Source organism: Lacerta agilis, chromosome 15 (genome assembly GCF_009819535.1).
Source record: "Lacerta agilis isolate rLacAgi1 chromosome 15, rLacAgi1.pri, whole genome shotgun sequence".
Lineage (NCBI taxonomy): Eukaryota > Metazoa > Chordata > Lepidosauria > Squamata > Lacertidae > Lacerta > Lacerta agilis.
The window spans coordinates 17,765,816-17,787,714 of record NC_046326.1 but is presented as its reverse complement, the minus strand read 5'-3'; the positions used below and the strand labels follow the sequence as shown (position 1 = coordinate 17,787,714).

General features: G+C 44.0%; 1 protein-coding gene across 2 annotated transcripts in view; it reads right to left on the bottom strand.

The window, feature by feature from the left end:
* DRD2 (dopamine receptor D2) overlaps positions 1-8,355 on the bottom strand; it is a 71,580-nt gene extending 63,225 nt beyond the window's left edge. For both annotated transcript variants that reach the window (XM_033172395.1, XM_033172396.1), the window contains exon 1: positions 7,503-8,355. The gene's annotated coding sequence lies outside the window, so the exon portion shown is untranslated. The remainder of the gene's footprint in view (positions 1-7,502) is intronic.
* Positions 8,356-21,899: the final 13,544 nt, after the last annotated feature.

Sequence of the window (21,899 nt, the reverse complement as noted above, 5' to 3'; positions counted from 1 at the left end):
GCATGATTAAAAAAGATGTGGAGCAGTAGAAAAGCAAAAGGAACCAGGAAAAGTATGGATGGGAAGTCATATAGTATATGTATACATGCTGTATTTGGTATGAAGTTGTAAGTGGGACAGGGGGAGGGGAGTTAACATGCTTTCTGTTCCTGTTTTTGAAAATGCAATTATTATTTTTAAAAGAGAGTATCAGACAGACAATGCACAGCAAAGCTATAGAATTTGTTCCCACAGGAGGCAGCGATGGCCACCAATTTGGATGACTTCTTTTTTTAAAAAAATTAGGCAAATTTACAGAGGTGAAGGCTATCAATGGCTACAACCATGATGGAGGCTGTGCTCTGCTTCCATGGTTGGAGTCAGTAATGCTTCCAAATACCACTTGCTGGAAACTGCAGGAAGGGAGAATGCTCTTGTGCTTGGGTCCTTGCTTGTGGGCTTCCCCTTGGGGAATCTGGCTGGCATCTGACTGTGAAAGCAGAGTCCTGGACTTGCTGGGCCACTTGTGTGTGATCCAGCATTCTCATTCTTGTTTTCCTATCTCATGCCTCTGCATGCCAGTTGCTGGAATTGTAGAAGAGAAAGTTGCTGTTGCACTCGGGTCCTACTTGCAGGCTTCCCACAGCCTGTGAGAACAGTTGTCGGCCTGATCCAGCAGGTTCTTTTTGTGTTATTCCCTCTGATGTGCCAGAGAGATGGACTAGAACCAACAGGTGGAAACGGCAAGGAAGTGGGAAGACTTTGTAGCAGTAAGAGCCAAACAACCATGAAAGAGGCTGCCTCTGACAGCCGTGAGCCAGCCTTCACTGGAAGTATGCAGAGGCTGGTTGGACACCTGCCAGGCATGCTGTAGGATGCTGCTATTTCATCCTGCATTGCAGATCCTGATTAAGCAATGGGTTGGACTAGATGACCTATAAGCTACCTTCTGATTTGATGATTCTAGCTGCACTCAGTACATAAGATGGTATGAGTAGCCCTTCTGGATCAGTACAAGTCAGGTCCATCTAGCCTGGCATTCCGTTCCCAGCAACGATATACTAGAAGAAAGGGCAATCATGGAGGCTTCATTCAGTTAAAAGTTGCTACTTGGCTTAAGAATCTTTAATTTGCAGCACCCTTTTCCCACAAGCTGTTTAAAAAGCTGCTTGGCAGGGGGTTGGACTGGATGGCCCTTGTGGTCTCTTCCAACTCTATGATTCTATGATTCTATGCCTATTGCAAGCAATGCTAATCCTACTCAGAGCAGACCGACTGAAGTGAATGGGCATGACTAACTTGGTCCATTCACTTCAATGGGGTCTACCCAGAGAGGGACTAGCCTTGGAGACAAGCTAGTGAAAGCTACCCAGAGGTCCATAAGGCTCAAAGAGAGGAGCAAATGCCATTTGATAGCAACCAGCTTCCATTGAAATAAATGCAAGCAGCATAAAAATACAGCATAGAACATAACTGAGCAGGAAATTGAATGGGTCCACAGGGAAGACCACATGAAACCACATGGATTGCACAAAATGATATGGGAGAGATGTGAGATGATCCTGGAGAGCAGTCAGCCCTGGGAAGCTCACAAACAGAGCGGGGAGGTGATAGACTCCCTCTACTATTTGTCCCTCAGCATCTTGCCGTCAAATATATACTGCCACAAAACATGGAGGCTTCCTTCAGTTAAAAGTTGCTACTTGGCTTAAGAATGTTTAATTGCAGCACCCTATTCCCACAAGCTGTTTAAAAAAGCCAACGGCATCTTCCCCCAGTTTGCAGCTGGGGGAAGACTTGGGTCGGAACTGTAGCACAGGGAGCAGAATAGATTGAAACCCCTTCTGTGCAATATGATCCCCATCCTGTAACCCACCCATTGCTGCTGTTTTAAAAAAGAAAACACAGAGAGATAAAGAAGCACATCGTGCCTTTAATATAATGCATTGTATGGCCACAAATATGTGACGCTTGACTGGTGACTGACAGCTGAGTGCACAGGACACGGAGAAGCTCCGTTCATGTTGATTAACACACTATTAAGTAGTCATGAAGCCATATTAAATCCCTGCTTTTTTCACGGTGCTGTGTGATCCCTGCTGACCAGCAGGACTCTCCAGCATGCAGTATAATAGTTCACTCTGGAAGTTTTAAGGCTGTTTTGGGAAAGAATACATGGTGTCATACAGAATTCGCACTGGAGTCTTATAGCTTAGTGGCTCCGACTTTGAATTCCTAGTAGCAGATGATGGATCAGGCAGCAAAGTAAGAGGAATGAAAGACCTCTCTCCCTCTGAGACTCTGGAGAGCTGCTGCTCATCGGAGGGCTGTATATGCACAAATGATCTAATTTCTGGTAGCTTCCTAGGTTCACCTCTTTCAAAGCATTGAGCTGTACTCAGAGGAGACTCAGGGAATCATTGAACTTAATGCACTTGACTAACTTGAGTCCATTAATTTCTATTCTAAGTAGAACTTAGGTCACATCTACACCTAATATTAAAAGCACTTTAACAGTCATGGCTCCCCCCCCCCAAAGAAACCTGGGAACTGTAGTTTACCCTCCACAGAGTTACAGTTCACCACACCCCAAAGAAACACAGTTCCCATTATTTGTTTGGGTTAGGCATGTGTTTTAAACATGCTTTAGGTCAGTGTTTTTCAACCACTGTTCCGCGGCACACTAGTGTGCCGCGAGATGTTGCCTGGTGTGCCGTGGGGAAAATTGAAAAATTACTTTATATATAGTCAATATAGGCACAGAGTTATTTTTTTTTAACATTTTCTAATGGTGGTGTGCCTCGTGATTTTTTTCATGAAACAAGTGTGCCTTTGCCCAAAAAAGGTTGAAAAACACTGCTTTAGGTGTATGGTGTGATTGTGACCCATTGTGTTGGAGAGGCTGTGATAAATTTCTATCTTCAGTGTTAGATCTGTCATGTGCCCCATTCATTTTTATTGTGTGTTGTATTTATCTTGCTGTTTTCAATGTGCTGTAAGTTGCTCAGATACCTTCAGGTTCCAAGCAAGTCTAATAAGAATAATGATGATGATTCACACATCCATGTTGACACCCAATGGCGCTATGGTAAAGTGAAGAGCATGCACACAGGAACCCTTCCTTAATCAACCTCGTTTTCTTGTGCCAGGATTGTCCACAAAATATCTCCCAGAAAAACAACCACCAGGAATAAAAGAGAGACAACTCTTCTCCATTCTGTTAGTACATGATCTATGAGGACTACATAGTCTAAATCTTTACTAGATGCTAACTGGAGTCCCTTTGCTTTGATGGCGGCTCATTTGGCTGCCCTAAGAACTCCACAACAGCATTATTTGCAGTTATTAGAGGAGGTAATCAGTTGGCAAATGGAAATCATTTTAATATCGTGCAAGGTCTTGAACCAACTGCTGTTGCATGCAGAAAACTTGCTGCGTACAGCAACCCTTGTGTTCTGTGTTTAATTAGTAACATATTAGGATTATTGCTGAGCAATAGGCAGGCTATTGAAATAATTATTATGGTAATATGGGGTTTGCTGATGCTAAGTGCACAAGCGTGGCATTTGGATAACATGGCATTCAAAGTCCTGTAGCGCATACAAAGAACAAACCCCTGTCTGTGAAAAGGAAGCAGCTCCCGGCATCAGAGGCATTTGTCAAATGGGGGCAGGGCATCCTGGCATGTCCAATACATGTTTTGTTTTTCAGTTAGCATGGAGTGAAGGTGCTCATGCAATGCATTACACAGGGTTTAGAGGACATAAGAATTCTTATGTGCAGTCAGGCAGTGGCCAGTATAGGATTTTTCTGGTTCCCACCAGGGGTGGCCAGTCAGAAGTAGCATGTCTAGAAAAAATATATATATTGTGGAGGAGGGAGGATGAAGGAGAGGGTTCGGGGAGGGGGGTACCCAGCTCTGTCTTTCATGCACAAGGGCAATGGAAGTGGTGGGGAGGGGAAAACAATTTGGGAGGGTGAAATGCTGGTCACCTGCTGTGGTACCTATATGGGAACCAGCATGGTATAATTTCGGACTATGATCTGGGAGACCAGGATTCAAATCCCCACTTGGCCATGAAACTCACTGGGTGACCTTGGGGCAATCACTATCTCTTTCAGCTTAGTCTACCTCACAGGGTTGCTGTGTGGGGGGGGGGGACCATACATGCCATGTTGGAAGAAAAAGTGGGATATAAATGCAGTTAATAGAAGTGCTTGGTGCATCATTTTTACTTGATTGGTAACTGACAGGTAGTCAGAGGTATGCCATGTCTGATGCTTTTCTGGCTATCTAAAAGTGGCTGGGACAGCAGCCAAAAAGTCTGGCTTTTGGACCTTCATCCTTTTTCAGCCTCTGTGTCATAAAGGTACCATAAACTCCATCCACTAGATGCATGTTCACTTAAAGGCTTCCCCAACGCACACACACCTTATGCCAGCTGATCCTCCCTTTTTAGTGTGTTATCCCAATTTTTGGTATTTTGAGAGAAGGAATAACTTTCATCCTCCTTTTCAACCTCCTTACACCATTTATGTGCTTATCAAGAGGACCGTGCCTGGTTCTCTCTCTCTTTTCCCTTAAGCTAATATGCTTACTTTATATCTTTCCTCAAATGGATGGGAGCAACAGTCAAGTCACACTGACATTCTCAGCCTGTGCCAAGAGAACAGTGGACTTATCTGTTACACAAGGAGCTGTTAATTTATATGGTCAGCACATTCTACAGCAGTAGTTCTCAAACATTTTTCTCCCCTGTGGACCACTCGGTAAACTTTTTTTATTATTATTATTCTGCAAATCAAAGTGCATACATAACATTATTTTCACTACTGTAGCCCTTTCTTTAACTGGTAGTTTTTAAATGGAGAATTTAGTAGACTGCTCCACCTTCGTATTCTGAAAATCATGGGCACTAAGCTCAGATCTTATTAGCGTGTTCAGTAACCAGGCCTTGGTTAAAATTAGCCTCTGTCTCAACTGTTAGAGAAGGCAAATGAAATGTGTACGAGGTCATTACAGATATTCTGGATTATCCCAAAAGCCTTTTGCAGACTATGCAAAAAGAAGTCATGGACAACCAGTCTGTGAACCTCTGCACTAGAGGAATATTTCAATGACACCCCTGTCCAAATGGGAGATTCTGAGTGAGACCATCACTTTTTCCATCAGCATCTCTGCTTGTAGACTCACTGAAACAGTTTTTTCTGTTTAACTTTTCCAGCTCAACACTGTTGATTTACCAACTTGCTTCTTGTTGCTCTCTTCCTTCAAAATTTTCACTTCAAGGATCATTTTGGATCTTCACTGCCCAAAACAAAAAAGCAATCAAGGTTTCTTGTTATTTAAGGGGAGGGGAATCCCTTGATGTGCCATTGGTAATTAATGTTAGATGGATTTTCCTATGTGCCAAAACAGCACACACTGTATGTATGTATGGCTTTTTTTTCAGTCAGAACCTCTCTTTTTTTTACCAGCATCTCTCATGTGGGTACCATTTCAATTCTAAGACTACAAGGGAGGTGTTCATGGTGAGTTCTGGCACCTCTTTTTCTATATAAAAAAATAGCACTATATGTATGTATAGGAAACTCACATTCCTCTCGGGAAATAATGGAACCAGACCGTGTGTGTGTGTGTGTGTGTGTGTGTGTGTTTGTGTGTGTGTAACAACTCCTTCTTTTATGGACAAAGGGGAAAAAGCAGCCAGCTCCTTCGGGGTTGCCAGTAGCAACCCACAGAGAGTTGTTTGGTAAGACAAAAAATAATAATACATAAACAGGAGATTGCACCATGTCAGGGCCCTTGAGTGATTAATCATATTTGCACAAAATAAATGAGCAATGTTTTTTAAGTGTACCCAGATCTTTTCAGCGTGGAGAGTGCAGCTCTTCTGAAATGAGAACTGCAGTGTCTCTCAGCTCCTTTGTATCACTAACTTTTTCCTGCCCTTGCTAGTGATCACAAACTTTGAGTTAGCCACTGTGATTCCTGAACTGCAGCCCTTCATTCTGTTAAGAATTTGTTGGTCAGCATCTTATATTGGACTAGGAAAGAGCTAATTTAACACAAAACTTTATTCTCTCTGCTTCCTAAACACGACACCCATGCAATCTTGACCACACATTTGTGTGGATAATGGAATGTGAAGTGGGATGAAGAGGTAATGGCAGTTCCCCCCAAAGCGTGGGTCTGGAGCCCTTCCGCTACCCAATGAAACCTCAGATTTTCCATGGGCTGTATCCATGGCCACCTAAATCACAGCAGAAGCAAAGGGGCACTAAGTTTTGATGCCGCAAAAGGAGCCGCTGAAATTTGAGACCCCTCCAAGATTCACCACTGATCACAAGTTACAATATCTATGCAAATAGGTGCCTGAAGATGGATGAGGTCACTAGTGTAGAAAAAATAACAATTGTGTAAAGTAACACTCAAAAGGTTTTTTTTAAAAAGATGGCTCAAAGTAACTTATTCATTTAAATGATGGATGTATGCATGCAATGGATGAAGAAGGACCCAGAACCAACTCCCATCTAACATTTGCCACTGATTTCTTGAAAAAATTAGATAGATTTAAAGCTGAGAAACAGTGGAGGGTAGAATTGCCATAGTCTCAGTCTCACATCTGCAAAATGGGAATAGAGGTGACTGACTTCTCGGAGTTGTGAGAGCAAGAAATATCAACAAGAAACACTCTTTGCACATTCAACAATGTTATATGAATGGTTGCTTTGGCATAAAAAGATTAATGCCAAAAAGCATACATCTATAATAAAGCCGCAGTGATTATGGGGTGAGTTTGCCTGCTGATGTGCAGAAGAGAAGAGGAAGAACTGTAGTGGAAGCAGTACTATATCCAGATGTCTGTCTACATTATTGCATTGGGAGCCGGAGCTCATAAAAAAGCTCTGTCTAGGCAGATGGTGTTTCCTCCTCTTCCCCCACCTTTCTAAACTTTGCTTTTCATCCTGGGGCAATGCAAAAGGCCTCTGCAAATGCTTCTTGCTCCACAATCACTTCTCATTTCTTTATTCATTTCTTGCAGCCTGGACTTGTTCTGCCTACAGACCTCTGGAGTTGCTCTGATTACTTTGTTATCTGATTAATGGGAGTAAAACAGATTCACTATGACAGATTCTAAGAATTTTTTTTTAAAAAGAAATATAAATATTTAATAAACATTACAAGCATTAAAATTTCACACACACACACACACAAGTATCTTCACAGTTTTAACATCTGAAAACCTTTCATACTTGCATCTCTTCCAATCTTCATTCTGGGGAAAAATGTGTCTTCTAAGTGAAATATATTCAGTTGTTCTCTCAAGTCATGCTTATACAATACATATTTCTTTGTATTTTGATACCCCTAATCTTTTTGTACCCCTTACAAATACAGGTGTATATGTAATATATTACCATTTATTGAGCCATCGCTACCACTGAACCTTTTACACCCTTAGAAGACAGTTTCTGCTATCCTTGAAGAGAAAGTGAAATACTGATGATTTAGCCCTTACCTTCAAGCCATAAGATAAGACAGCAAGAACCACAAACCACAGTGCCGCCTTCACGTCTTGACCTGTATATCCAAAAGTTTCCACGTTTTTGCTCCTCTCTTCTTCCTCTTCTCACTTCTCCCTGCTTCCTGCCAGACTTCCCATCTCCATGGGATCTCTGGAGATACCCAGAGAGAAGGCAAGGCTAATAGGGTCTTGCCAAACCAGCATGGAGTGCCCCAGTGGAGAAGAGGCACTCTCCCGGAATCTCCTCCCACCAGGAAAGACTATTTCTGTTCTCAGACAGAATCTCCTGAGGCTAAGGAGGGTCAGCCTCTTGGAAAAAGGGACATTGACTGGGTAGGAGCTCCCACCCTATGGATTTAGCCTTTGCCTCCTCGGAGAGAATGTCCCCCAACTTCTCAGGAGAGCAGCTTGAGTTGGGCAAAGCTCTTATGTCGCTCCGTTTTGGGGAGACAGGGGTTCTTGAAGTGGGGTTCATGCGAACAGGGCGCTCCTCCCTTTCATTCTCTTGTAGAGTTTATAAAGCAATAGGAGGAGGAGATAAGGGAAAGGGAATCTTGAAAGATGAGCCAAAGCTTTGTGATGCTGTTCCGAGCAGCAAAAGCTCTGGAGATTCTTCCCCGCCTCCCACTCCCGTCGGCTTCCCAGGGGATAGCGGCCGCTGGCTGGAGAGGAACTTGCTGAGCGCACCTCAGCCGGAGTTGACCTGCCTCTTCTCAGAACCAAAACGGAACACCCGGGAGACGCGGAGGTGGGAAGAGAATTCAGCACCAAGAGGACGGACAGCTCCGACGGAGCCGGCGAAAGGGAAGGAAAAGAAGAGGGAGGAGGCGGTGGCTCAGGTGGGGGCGGAGACTCAGTGTGTGTGTGTGTGTGTGTGTGTGTGTGTGGTATAGTGTTGACGGGTAAGAAACAGACCGTGACCCGCCTGGCACTGCTACAAGCCCTAGGCAGTCAGTGGCACACGATTCCCTTACGCTGAAGGGAGCAGCTGCTTTGCACACGCAGGCGCACCCCGTCGGCACGGACCTCCGATGCAACTGAGTCTGGTGTCAGGCACACGAGGAGTGTGTGTGTGTGTGGTGGGGGGGGAGCGCTCTAAAGGCACAAGCAAAGATCGAGAGACAAAATGATGTTGAGATAGAGGTGAGAAAGAGATTGAGAACAGATTAGAGAGCTGCGGGACAGATCGATAGACGAAGCTTTGATAGGACCTCGGAGAGCTCCCAAAGGGATACGCGGAAAGCCGCCATTCATCCTAATGAAGAGAAGTATCTGGCAATAGCAAAGTGTATTGATACACATGTAGAAATGGATAGATTTCAGCTGAAACGGGGGGGGGGGGTGTCAAAGCGCTGTTTGCGTGAACGGAAGAAGGGGTGTAGAGAGACGACTTAGATGGATGCAGGGGGAAATCTAAACAGACACTAATGAGTCAGGGTTGAGAGGGGCGACAGAATGGTGCTGAGGAGCTGTTCAGATGCACACAGACAACCCTGGGTTGCTTTCAGCACACAGTGTCGTTAGACTGTTGCACTATTGCGTCCATTTATCCTGGAACATGACTGAACGTCAGAGAGCCCTCAAACTGATGATGCATCTAGCCTAGCTTTATGTTCCCAACAGCTGGAAGCTCACAAAAGGTCATGGAGGTGACAGCCACCACAACCTTATTGCCTTCCCTCAGCACCTGGGCCTTGGAGGTTGGTTGCCTTTAAATATGAACGTTTCGTTATCATGAGGAAGTTGGTATTAGCCTGGTAAAGAGGAGACTGAGAGGAGATGTGATAGCCACCTTCAAATATCTAAAGGGCTGTCACATGGAAGATGGAGCAAGCTTGTTTTGTCCTGCTCTGGAGAGTAGGATTCGAACCAATGGCTTCAAGTTACAATAAAGGAGAGTCAGACTCAACATCAGGAAGAACTTTCTGACAGTAAGAGCTGTTCAACAGTGGAACAGATTCTCTTGGAAGGTGGTGAACTCTCCTTCACTGGAAGTTTTTAAGCAGAGGTTGGGTGGCCATCTGCCATGGATGTTTTAGTTGAGACTTCTGCATTGCAGGGGGATGGGCTAGATGACTCTCAGGTTCCCTTCCAACTCTACAATTCTATGATTCTATGATCATGGCTAGAAGCCGCTCACAGGCATTTCCCCAAGAATCCTTAAAAATTAAATCCTTTAAAACCTGTCTGATCTAGTGACAATTAAGACATCTTGGAACAGTGAGTCCCACATGAATTATGTACAGAAATGTCTGTCCAGAATTGACCAATCAACTTTTGTTGATGACTCCTGAGGAAAATACCTCTTTATCCACACTTATCATAATTGTATCAATCCATCTCCTTTATTTGCTTTCTAACATCTCTTTAGTCACTGCTTCCAAACTAAACAAGTCCCAAGTGCTCCAGATGTTACAGGAAAGATGTGTCAACCCCTTGGAACTACAGAATTGTTCAGTAGGAAGGGGACTTGGAGGCTATCCAGTCCTATGTGGTCTTCAACCTTGGATCCCCAGATGTTGCTGGACTACAGTCCCCATAATTCCCAGACAGCTTATCCAACTGTCAGGGTTGAAGAGAGTTGTAGTCTGACAGTATCTGGGGACCCAAGGTTGAAGAACACTGATCTAGCCCATAGTTCCTCCTCAATGTATGAATCTCTCAGTGACAGCATTTCTGACCACCATCTCCTGTAGCAAGCAGTTCCACTGTTGAGCATCTCTTCCCATTAGGAATCTTCTCCTAAGGTTTAGCAGAAATCTGCTTCCCTACCATTTCCTTCTCTGGGTTATAGTCCTGCCCTCTGGGATCTTCTCTATATTCTTGCTTGGCAGTTGCTCATATATCTGAAAATGGCTATTGGGTTTCCCTTCATCCTCTCTCTTCCCCAGGGTAACCACCCCCATCCCCCACCCCCTCACCTTCAACCATACTTAATCAGGCTTGCACCATTGCAACGCTGCACCATTGCATTGTCCTACAGATTTCGCTGCCCTAGCTCATCTCTGTGAATCACAATGTTGCACTAGTACAAAGCCCCCTGCAGTTGATCATCTCCACTTTTTCCTTGCCCAGCAGACCAAGGCATGGAATTGTCAGTGTTTTGCCCTCACTACCCCTACTGTATACTTTACAATGACCTTTATTCATTCATTCATTCATTCATTCATTTACTAGTAGTCTCATACCCAGTGTTGGTTGAGGATTCTAAGGAACCAAAAAGATTGGTGCAGATCCCCAGAGAACAGATGGGCAAACAAATTTCCAGAATACATAGTAGATTATGATATACCTGTATTTATATCCCACCTGTACTCTGAGGAGCTGAAGATGACATGGCAGACATGGTTCTGCCACTCCCCATTTTATTCTCACAGCAACCTTTTGAGGTAGGTTAGGCTGAGACAGTGACTGGTCCAAGGCTGTCCAGTGAGCTTCATGGCTGAGTGGGGAGTTGAACCCTGGTCTCCCAGGTCCTAGTCCAGTGCTCCAAACACTACACCACACTGTCCCCAACCAACACACCAGGGCTGATGGAAGTTGTTGTCCACAGCATCTGCAGGGCAACAGGTTTTAAGGAAGACTGCTTTACAATATCTGCACCTTTAGCAAAATCTTCTTATGCTGAGTAGCAATGTCTTTTTCTTATGCTTCCCAAGTAAACTAGGGAGCATTTCTGTGTTGCCCTTTCCATCTGTCTAATATAATCTGCTTTCTGCTCAAACTGCAGTAGTTATAGGTCACTTCTTATTATATATTTATCCCTGGGTCTTAATATCCTTTTGTGCTCCATCACAGAGTCAATGCATTCACTTCCCGACGAACAACAGGCAGTGCGAGGCACAAATTATTGCTTTCAGATCTTCTCCTAAGCTCAGAAAGCCACTTGTAATTATTTTAGACCACTGTGCCTTTTAGCAAACCCCTCCCCCCCCCGTGATTCTGTTTTATATCCAGCCACTGGCGGGGAAGGGGGGGTGGAGGCAGGGTTAGACCAGAAAAATAGCAGTGCTGTTAATATAAAATTGCAAGTGCCACAGCAGAGCTGGGAACAGGAGACAGTACAGATTAGGACTTTGCTTTCCATTGATTCTTTACCACGTGTTGAGGCTGTATGTGCCAATCAATACAGCCATTTTTATTTACAGGCTTCAATAATGCAGTGGGGAGTGTTGTGCAGCTGTCCCTAATAATCTTATTTATATTGGCTGTCACCTCATTTTTCCTCTCTCATTAAGAACGGTTCCGTGCCTGCCTGCCCATGTGATGGAATGAATGACAAGAGAACAGGGAGCCTGTGTCCCTCCTGATGTTTCTGGACCACAACTACCATCATCCCTGGCCATTGGCCGTGCTGGCTGCTAGGAGCTGGAGTCCAACAACATCTCCCCAGGCTCCCCACCCCTGAATTAGAATACACAAAGAGGCCAGCTGGATCAAACTTGTGTGTATGTGTGTTCCCATGTTACCCAGCATCCTCTTTTTGAGAGCTCCAAGCCAGATGCTTCTGAGGCAACCACAGATAGTGTATGAAGACAACAGACTTATTCTGCCATTTCCCCTGTATCCTTTGAGAAGTAGACTACACCCAAGCCTGGAGGCTGCATCTTAGTCATCCTATAATCACAGCAATCTCAAGAGAGTTCCCCCTGTTCAGTTATAACTGAAACAGCTACACTATATCCAACCTCCCTCAGTCCCTAGATCTCATGTTCCTCCTCCATTCTTACAATCAAGCTACTACAGTGGTAACTTGGGTTACAGACACTTCAGGTTACAGACGCTTCAGGTTACAGACTCTGCTAACCCAGAAATAGTACCTCGGGTTAAGAACTTTGCTTCAGGATGAGAACAGAAATTGTGCGGCGGCAGTGCAGCAGCAGTGGGAGACCCCTTTAGTTAAAGTGGTACCTCAGGTTAAGAACAGTTTCAGGTTAAGAACGGACCTCCAGAATGAATTAAGTTCTTAACCCGAGGTACCACTGTACTACACATACCCAATGTAGGAGACCAAGGCACCACACACACACACACACACACACACACACACACCGCACATTAGCTTCTGTTCTAACTGCTGAATGAACATCTGTAGAATGTGAACCTTTTTTTCTGAAGCTCATATTCTTGATACTAACAAGAGACAGAGAATGCATCAGATAGTGGACTTGTAAAAGGGTAAAAGAGTATTGGGAAATGATCCATAATGAATCGAGGGGGGAGGAATGTTTAAAAGTACTCCCCCCAGAAAAAAACACCAACCAGAGTAACTTCTGTTGGAGATAATTCAGACTGAAATCTCCAGGTGTCAAAAAAGATTATTTATGTATGCTACTACTGCAGTTTGTCTTTCGTTAGCCCCAAAATGGAAAATGAGTGAGGTCCTAACCAAAGAAGAATGGCAACTTAAGTTGACAAAATATGCACAGCTCGCAGACATATAGAATAAAAGAACAAGAAGAACATATGTTTAGAGAAGATTGTAAAACGTTTATTGAATATATGGGAAATAATTGTGTACAGCTGAAAATGCTGGCAGCATTAAGATAAATTCAACAGTGTAAATAAGTTGTGATGGATGTAATAATGGAATGCTGAATGGTATAGTTTCTGTAAAATATACTGTACAGGGATTTATGATATGTAAAATGAACCATGGTAAGAGAAGAAGAAAAGTCATTCATACCTTAAGGACGTAAAATGAGTATTTTAAATTGTAAATCAGAAAACATAATAAAATTATATACAAAAAAAGAGAATGTATCAGATGGTGGGTTCCCAAGTTACAAACCCCGATAGTTGAGGATTTTCCAGGTAACAAGCAGTCAGACATTTAGAGAGAGAGATAGATTGTGAATTAGATTATTATATAATTAAAATAAACTTGGGGAAAGCAGTACTAAGTCTTGTGCTTCAGGCATACAGCCTGTCATTACAAATTAGGGCAAGAACTGCAGGGGGGCGGAACCCCAAAGCATTATCCTGAAACTGGGGGAAGCTAACTCCCAGTTCAGGTTTTCATCTCTCCACCAGCAGCTCCCCCCCCCTTTACACAAGAACTCACAGATTTGGGTGGCAAATGCAAAACAACAACAACAACAACAACAACAACAACAACAACAACAACAACAAAGTAGAGACAGTGCTGGAGAAGGTAAAGCCTAACATTCTGCTAGAATGCAAAATACTTCTCCCCAGTAATTCAATAAAGCCCTGGCCGTGCAGTGAGGGGGTGAAAATCCTCCTCTGCAGTTGTGCACATATCAACTGAAGTGTGTGTGTGTGTTTACCTGTCTGCAGCCTGTGTGTGCATGTGGGGGGGGGCAGTAGCCACACCTACCTTTGCCCCTGCCCCCTACTGGTATGTGGTCTCTGAAGGCTGTGCAAGGGTGAATGAGGCCCTCATACTAAAAAGGACGAGCCACTCCTTGTCTAAAACGTCCTGTTGGAGCAATGCTTCTTTTAATATCCCATTGCTTATTTAAGCATCCTATTTGTTTGAAACTGCAGACATTGGTGAGCATGCAAAGGGCCTGGCAATGGAAGGCAATGTGCTTCCCAGAATCATTTTGCCAGCTTGTGTTCCCAAAATAGGCTGCTAGACCAGGAAGGCTTTAGATGAAGGTAGTAACAGTGGTGGAGACAATGATCAGGGTTTCTAAAATTCTGCAGCAAACTGATACAAAAACCAATGGAATCGGCACTTTCCTTTGTGGTGGCCCACACTAATGGAAGCAATCTCTCCACTGAGGTGTGTTATGCACTGATATTACTGCCATTTCACTCACAGCTGAAGATGCACCTATTTGCCCAGGCCTTTGGGAGGAAATGAGGTTTAGCGCCTGATGCTTTGTTCTCTGAATTTTCCATTCACCAGCCTCTCTGAAGGATGATTACCAATGGTTTTAAGTACTGATTTGCTCTGTTTCACGTATGTGGGATTTTAGAAATGCTATTGTTTTAATGATGTGTGTACCTCCACTTGGTGAACAGTGTGCTATAAATAGATGAATGAATGAATGAATGAATGAGTGAGTGAGTGAATGAAAAAATAAACAAGATTCAGGACAGAAGAGGGAAAGGACTTATTCACACCATGCCTTAATGGAACTCACTGCCACAAGGTGTAGCAAGGTCCACAAACTTAGAAAGTTTAGAAGGGAATGAGACAAACTGATACACCTTTTGGTCAGTGGTTCAGATCAATTAGCCATGAGGACTGTACAGAACATCCATGTTCAGTGGCAGTCTACCCTGAGTACCAGTAGCTAGAGAGAGCTGTCACCTTTATGAACCTGCTGTGACTTTCCTGGAAGTATTGAGCAAGATAATGCTGTCCTGGATGGGCCAATGGTCTGACTCATCCAAAGGGCAGCTTCACATATTCATATATTTGTCGGCTTCCTGGAAGAAATGGATTGACTGCAGTTGAAAGAAAAGGATGCTGGATTAGATGGGCTTTTCTCCTCTGGTGAATGCATGTTGGGTAGGCAAGGGTGGTGGTATTTGGGAGACACAAATCTAATTATGACAGTAATTCAGCTGGGAGGTGTGAAATTTTACTTATTAATGCTAAGTAAGTCAAATAGTGCTTCAGAATTAATTATACAATATGCTTTCTAGCTGGAAGGAATTCTCTGTAGTTTCAGAACGGAAATTAAATCGTGGGTAGGTTGCTCAGAAAGAAGCCTTTGTGGAAGGACTATGCTGGAATAACCCCAGCACCGGAGCCCGTTAACACTATCACTGTAACATCTGAAACAGATAACTAAAGCGGTAGGTGGTGGTGTAAGCTTTTTGGTCCTGAATGAAAGAGAGCAACCCACTGTAATGATAAGAGCTACTTTACTCAGTCAGGTCATATATGTGGTATAGATGTCCAATTAGAATGTAATCAGAGGATTCAGGGAGACAATTTTCTCCCAAGGAAATGAGCAGAAGACTCTTAAGCTGCCATGACCATGTGCCAATGGCCTGGCCCATCCAAAGGCAGTTTAAAGGCCAAGAAGTGGGTTGAACAAGAAAGTAGAAAGAGGATGGCAGAAAGAGAATCTTGATTAGGAAGGAGGGAAAAGACAGAATTTCCAGCTCTAGGAATTAGGAGGGTTCGAAATCTGAGAGGCAAAGGAATAATGCAGGGAACAAGGGCAGGGAAACTCGGCAGCCCTCCAGCCCTCTTAATCTGGCCGTTGGAAATCTCCCAGGCCACAGTCCTCCCCACCCCAGGACCCCCCTTCACTGTCTTGGCTTTCCAAACTCCTTGAGTGTTTCTGCCAGTCCTTGAACTCTGATCACTGTTGTTGCTTGCCTAGATGGAGGACATAGAGGTGTGTGGGTGTGTATAGAAACTAGTTTAAAACACAAAGGTGAAATTTACATGAATTGCTCTGCCCACTTTTCTCTCTGGCATCTAGAAGGTTTTCCAGAAGGGAATGATGCAACCCTCAGAATGAAAAAGGTCCTCCATTAATGACCTTGTCAGATGCTTCAGGCACCATGAAAGCTACAAGACCAGAAGAAAATTAAGCCCATTGTCTTGAGGTCCCCTGGAGCTGGCCCAACAGCTGGATCAGTCCAAAGGCTATCTTGTCCATCTTTCTGTTCCCACACTGGCCAGATAGCTCACATGCTCAATAATGCCCTCCCACGGCTGTTCTCCTAGCAACTTATATTCAGAGGCATGTCTCCTTTGATACTGGAGGTAATGCAGCCATCATACTAGCTGTTGATAACCTTAACCTTGGCAAATTTGCCATACCCTCTTTTAAAGATGTCCACGTTTACTCAGAATTAAGTGATAAAGTTCAGTAGGTCTTACTTTCATGGAAATGGGTGCACGATTGCAGCTGTAGCCACAATCCTATGTAACCTCTAGTTTCAGAAGAAGTATGTCCCCAAGGAACAGCTGCTGCAGAGCAACAGGAGAGAAAGGGTGCTGGCTTTATGTCCTGCTCCTGGGAGGCCACTATGGGATGCAGGAGGCTGGAACAGGTGATGGTACTTTCAGCCTTCTTAATATTCAGAAGTTGCACTTTCTGTTTGGTAGGCTACACGATGCATGAAAATTAGAATCTAGATTCTTACTGAGTACAAATCAGTACCGTGTTTCTCCTAAAATAAGACACCGTCCTATATTTTTTTCCGCTCAACAAAACACAGTATGGCTTATTTTCAGGGGATGTCTTATTTTAACCGCGTCGCATCGGTACGCTGCATAGCCACACCTATCCAGGCTGTTTTAATGGGAGGTACCACGTCACTATGGCTTATTTTCGGGGTATGGCTTATTTTTGGGGAATGGCTTATATTTCGCAAATGCATAGAAATCCTGCTATGGCTTATTTTATGGCTATGTCTTATTTTAGGAGAAACAGGGTAGTATATCCCACCAATCTCTGGAGGTTCAACCAGCAGGAGCCATGTTTGTTCCCCTCAAAAAGGGCACTGAAAATGTTAAAACATTTCTGATTAATAGTCACTTAAACACACTCACTCACAGCCCTCACACGCTATAGCTTTAAACTGCTGGGATTTTCTGGAAGTGGATATTAACTCCCCTGCTCTCCCCTGAAGGGCTGCTTGAAGATAAACGAAGTTGACATTATTATATGCAGAGACTTGAATATGAAAATAAATCCTGTACATTATACCTGTAACTCTTCGCTTTATCATAATCCATTATTCCTCGTGACTCCCTCCAGTTCCTCAAAGACCTCTCTTTTTGTAGCCCTTGTAAGTGAACTCTGTTAATTTAAAAAGAAATTGCTGCTGCTTTAGAAAACATTTTCTTTAAGGTTTCTTCCTCAAATGCAAATGAGCGTAAGGAAATAAACAGTAGTTTGTTAAATAGGCATATTTGCCTCCCCTTCTTTTGAAAGGTGGGGAACATCTCTTTGTGCCTTGAGTGGCCAGCAGTCTGGGTGGGCAAAGTGGGGAGGGGAAAAATTAATTTCCTTCTTGTGGATGAAGCCCGACCAGATGCTGCTAACAAGGGCTACAGATACCGGCATCGCCTTTTCTCCTTTTTGCCTTCATATCTGGATGATGGATGCTGGTCTTGCGGTACACAATATTTCCTAGCAGAGATAAGAGCTGAGTTTTCAGCCTCAGGAGTAATGAAGATGGCCAGATACCCAAAAGAGAGCAATTATTTTGGATTATGTGGGGATAGGGGAGGCGATGCAAAAGATGCTTCCTGGGCAACAGGAAGGAGATACTTTTCTTGAGCAGAGCTGTCCTTCCTACATCCTTTCACTACCTGGAAGGTGCAATAATGAATAAGATATGGGCAACAATGGCTGTGAGAGCCAGCAGTGGTCATTTGTGTGGGCAAAACAGTTCACTTGCTTGCAAATTATTTCATGTTTGGCTGAGAAACAGAGAGCCAAGGAAAGAGAAACTGAGGACTGAGTGAGTGGGGCAAGTTGCTGGCAGAGGGTCACTTTAAGCAAGTGGTCTAGCACAGTGGTAGACCATGCAGAAGGTCCCAGGGTGAACCCCTGGCACCTCCAGGTAGGGCTGGGAAGGCCTAGAGAACCACTGAGAGTCAGTGCAGAAAATACAGAGCTGGGTGTATCAATGGTTCAGCTCAGTACAACACAGCTTCCTAGGTTCCTAGAAATAGTGTGAGGCTAGAAATAGTTGGCAAGGGAGTGTGTCTGAATGGAACAGCATCTCCAAAGATACACAAGGGAACTGTAGCTCAGTGGCAATTCTTACTTTGAACTGCAGGCTCCTAAGCTCCAGTATACTCCCATTGTTCAGCCCGGACACTGAGGTCCAGCTCTGAGGGCTTCCGGTGTTTCCCTCACTGTGATAAGTGAAGCTACAGGGAACCAGGCAGAGGGCCTTCTTGGTACATGCTCCTGCCCTGTGGAACGCCCTCCCATCAGATGTGAAGGAAATAAACAACTATCTGACTTTTAGAAGACATCTGAAGGCAGCCCTGTTTAGGGAAGCTTTCAATGTTTGATGTTTTATTGTGTTTTTAATATCCAAAAACACCAAAAAGAGCAATTTTTTGATCGACTTGCCTAAGATCCAGGACAAAGTGCTGCCTTTTGGAAATCACCCCCGGACATCAATCCTGGTAATGTCTGGCAAAATCTGGACATATGACAGCCCTATATTAGTTTATATAGTGCTAGCAGTGCACACCATGTTGCATGGCTCCCGTGCTGGATTCAGCTTGCTGTCTCCCTGCAAATGGAGCCAGCCACAGCTTCCCAAAGACCATCTGCAGCCTCCGTAACCAGCAACTCCTTCTGGGCCTTTCTGCACTTGGGACCCTGTGATGATTTAAGTGGGAAGCCCACATATCCTGACACATCAAGTCTAGGAATCTAAAACCAGCTGCTGAGTTGCAAGAAAGAGAAGCAAAAGGGGAAAAATAACAGAGGGAGAGTTCTACAAGGAATTGATCTCTCAACAGATGGTGACTGGAAAGGTTAGGAAGCAGAGAAATGCATCTTCAGACTATTATTCACTGTCACTCTTAAAGACTGGCAAAAAAGTGAGAAATCAATACCCCAAAAAAGCACAAAAGCTGATATGGTGGCAGCCATCCAGCTTTTGAAAAGCCCTCATTTTTCGTAGCTGGAGTTGGGTTAAGTAAGAGTTGATCTTTTGGCCTGTGAGTCTCAGCTTGGCAAAGGAGCTTTTGGTGGTTTCCCTTAAGCCACTGGTGCTTAGAGGAACAGCTACTTTAGTTGGCTTAGCTGCTGATGCAATATATAATAGTTGGTTGGGGAGTTTGTGAAGCAGCATCTCCAAAGATACAGAAGCGGACTGTAGCTCAGTGGCAGGGCATGCAGGACAGCCTGCCCATTTCTTTCACTTCCACTGTGCTGCCTCCTCCTTCTCTTCCACAGCCCTGGCCACATGCTCCCCACCACCATGGCCACTCAGCCCACTCCCGAGGCCCACCCTGCCCCACCACTGTGCCAAGCTTCCTCAGGCTTCCTCTAGGCAGTGATGGCACAGGCCACAGTGGTGGGATTCCCCCCCCCCACCTCAAATAACAAAATGCCTTGGGGCAGGCCTGATGTGTAAGATCCCAGATTCAATCCCCAGCTTCTCCGCATAGGGATGAGGAGGTCTCCTGTTTGAAAGCATGGAGAGCCATTGCTGGTCTGTGCAGACAGTACTGGACTAAATGGACCAATGGTTTGTCTTGGGAGAAATGCCTGGTGGCCTGCCTTCTATTGCACAAATTCACTTCCTAACCCTTTGCTCTTCACCTCACACCTTCCTTCATATCCCCTGCGGTTGGGTGGGAGGGGGGCTCTCTGGGTTGTGGCACAGCAATGCTGGCTGGGGCTGATGGGAGTTGTAGTCAAATGCAACTTGAGGGTTCCAGGTAGGGGAAGGCTGTTCTGTGGAATGCCCTCCCCAGACATTTCATCTCCCAGCACCACCAACTCTGATGTCCTTTTGGCAGAAGCAAGGATTTGTGTGCTTTGGTGTGTTTAAACATTTTCCCAGGGCTTGCAGCATGCCTTATAGTTCATCAGTCATGATTATTTTTTAATGGATTCTGCTGGAGTTTATGGATTTACTCATTTTGCTTGTTCTTGACTGATGCTTCTACAGCATGTACTGATTTTTATAGGCTGGTTTATTGCATTGTTTATATTCTCTGCAGCCCTGGAAGGGTGGCTTATAAAATGAATAATTGACTGAATGACACATCATTTGGTGTGATATATACATAATGACTGGCATAAGAACATTAGAAGAGCTTTGGTGGATCAGATGGAAGGTCCATGTAGTTCAGCATCATCCCACTTTTTCAAAGTGGCTAGTCAGGTGCCACTAGGAAAATCACAAGCAGGACATCAAGGCAATTGACTGGTCCTGTTGTTGCCCCCAACAACTGGATTTTCAGTAGTGGCAGATTGACTCTGCACCCAGAGGGTTTTAAAAATGTTGATATTGTGTTTAGTGTCCATTCATAGAATTATGGAAGATACACAAATAGATATCTAATCCTGAGTGATGTAGGAATCACAACTCAAAAATCCTTGACAGATGGGCATCCAACCTCTGTTTAAAAACTTCAAACGAAGGAGAGTCCACCACCTTCCAAGGTAGTCTGCACTACAGTTGAGCAGCTCTTACCACCAGAAAGTTCATCCTAAGGTTCAATCAGAATCTTCTTTCTTGTCATTTGAATCCATAGATAGACAACCCTCTGGAGCAGCTGAAAGCAACCTTGCTCCATCTTCCATGTTGACAGCTCTTCAGATATCTGAAGATGGCTATCACATCACATCTCAAACTTTTCTTCTCCAAGCAGAATATACCAAGCTCCCTCAACTGTTCCTTATAAAAGCTTGATTTCCAGACAGATCCACCCTCCATATTTCTTATTTCCAACAACAACAACAACAACAACACTGACCCTACTCTCTTGAGATGGAAGAGTAGCACAGGAAGCCACTGATATGAACATTCAATTCAATGCATATGTTACAGTGGGGAGTCTGGGTGGGGTAAGGTGTCCTCCCCTCAGAGGAGGTCCCATTGGTCCATTTCATTGATCTATCCAAGAAACGGCTTATCTTGCCACTCATTCTGCTCTTATTTTTTTACTTCTGGTGCTAAGATTGCTTCTGTTCAGATGTTCTGAATATAATCACTCTGCTTTATCAAACCTTTCTATTCTGTTCTATATCAGAACTGTCATGCAATGACAAAACAAGCATTGTTGAATCATCATAAAATTGCAGAGTTGGAAGAAACCCAATGGGCCATCTAGTCTATGGTTGCCATATTTTAAAAAAAGTGAAAATCCAGACAGAAAAGTTGTTGAGCTTTCTTTGCCAAAGTTGTTGAGCAACAAAACTGGATATTTTTTACCTATTTCTGAGGAAGATCAGCAAAATCTACGCTGCTGACATGGGCTGCCATACGTCCAGATTTTACTGGACATTTAACCGATTTCCACCTGGACACTGCTTGCATCTGCAGTATTCTGGGAAATTCCAGACATATGACAATCCTAAACAGGAAACACTACTGTTCTGATCCGTAGCTCCTTGGGAACAAACAGGGAACACCCATTTCCAATAACTAAATTCTGCCATGTAAATGTTGGTTGAAGGAAGCGTTTACAGAAATTGGTCAAATACAAATTTTGTCCTTCACAAGGAAACATATTCATCACACCCCTAATTGTGCCATTTCATGTAATCCTTTCCTAGAAGCTACCATTCAGACTCTTTCTGCAGACACCCAACCTGGATTTTTATTATTTTTTTGCTCCTGGGTAAATAATTACTCCAAGCATAACAATTTGCTTAAAACTGTGGCAGGTTTAATGATCATCTGGGGCTAAATGACAACTCAGCGTGGCAGCTGGTGAAAAGCCAGCCTATAAATGACAACAGA